General features: G+C 38.2%; 1 long non-coding RNA gene across 1 annotated transcript in view; it reads left to right on the plus strand.

Annotated features, from left to right (window-relative positions):
• The window catches only part of LOC122938499, a 5,209-nt gene extending 5,095 nt beyond the window's left edge, over positions 1-114 (plus strand). Inside the window, exon 3 of the long non-coding RNA XR_006390027.1 lies at positions 17-114. This is a non-coding gene — a long non-coding RNA (uncharacterized LOC122938499). The remainder of the gene's footprint in view (positions 1-16) is intronic.
• The last annotated feature ends 1,332 nt before the right edge of the window (positions 115-1,446 follow it).

Below are 1,446 nucleotides of genomic sequence, written 5' to 3' on the forward strand. Positions count from 1 at the left end.
CAACACTTTTTGATAGGAATCACCCGATGTTACTTTGTCCTTGAAGATTAATTAGCTTCTATTGATATGGTCTTCACCTATAGGATCCACCCATTGCATGGACTGGGCCCAAGGTACGTAAACATAGCAATACTAAGATTTGCATATGCTCTTCACCTATAGGACCCATCCATCTTATGGACTCCCCCATAGGTCTTAAAGATATCTCTAACAAGATATTCTCTTCACCTATAGGACCCATCATTTTTAGATTGGGCCCTAGGAACTTATACATATCTCTAACAAGATGATGATCTAGTCGTTGTCTTGTGGATCCATCCTTCTTATGGATCAGACTCCTTGTACTCAAGCACTTCTTTTCTTGTAAAAGAACATCTGGAGGCACATACTCTGTGGTATAATAAAACCAACATAAAACCCTAAGCACAGTATTATATCAACTGTGCAAATTTTGAGAGAACATAGCTTTGCCAAAGCCCTAGTTCCTAACCTTGAAGATGAATTAGCTTCTATTGATATGGTCTTAACCTATAGTATCCATCCATTGCATGGACTGGGCCCAAGGTACGTAAACATATCAATAATAAGATTTGCATAAACTCTTCACCTATAGGACCCATCCATCTTTTGGACTCCCCCCTAGGTCTTAAAGATATATCTAACAAGATATGATCTTCACCTATAGGATCCATCCATCTTATGGACTCCACCCTAGGTCTTAAAGATATCTCTAACAAGATATGATCTTAACCTATAGGACCCATCCATTTTTGGATTTGGCCCTAGAAACTTAAATATATCTTTAACAAGATGTTGATTTAGTTTTTGCCTTTTGGATTTTTTTTTCTTATTGGTCACACTACTTCTACTGAAGCACTTCTCCTTTTCTTAAAAAAAAAAAAAGGTTAGGAGGCACATACTCTTGTTTATGTGAGAATATATCAGCAGAGAGCACATTATCATAAGAACTTTATTTAAATCTTAGAAGAACACAGCTTTTCCAAAACCCTAGTTCGGAAACTTTAATATTCTATGTAGTATACTTAATGCAAATAATTGCTTTTTTGCAACTTTTCTTAAATTATGGAAACCCATGGTCCTCCAGCCATCACTTTCCAATCTCCATTCTCGATATAGGTGCAGGTCCTAACGGTGTACCCACACCTATCAGACAATGGGGACATATCCTAGCGATATGCCCCCATTGTCTCAGATGGGAGTACACCTTTAAACTTAAAGTATCTCTAATAATATGTGTATATCGTCTTTACTATGGATGAGCGAACCCGAAAAAGTTTGGGTTCGCCGGGTTCGGCGGGTTCGGCCAAACTTCAGGTCAAAGTTCGGTTTCGGGACCTGAACTTGACCCAGAACCCATACCCTAATAAAGTCAATGGGGACCCGAACTTCACTTTATTACTTTCCGTTATAAAATGGTTTTAACGG

This window comes from Bufo gargarizans, chromosome 1 (assembly GCF_014858855.1).
Source record: "Bufo gargarizans isolate SCDJY-AF-19 chromosome 1, ASM1485885v1, whole genome shotgun sequence".
Lineage (NCBI taxonomy): Eukaryota > Metazoa > Chordata > Amphibia > Anura > Bufonidae > Bufo > Bufo gargarizans.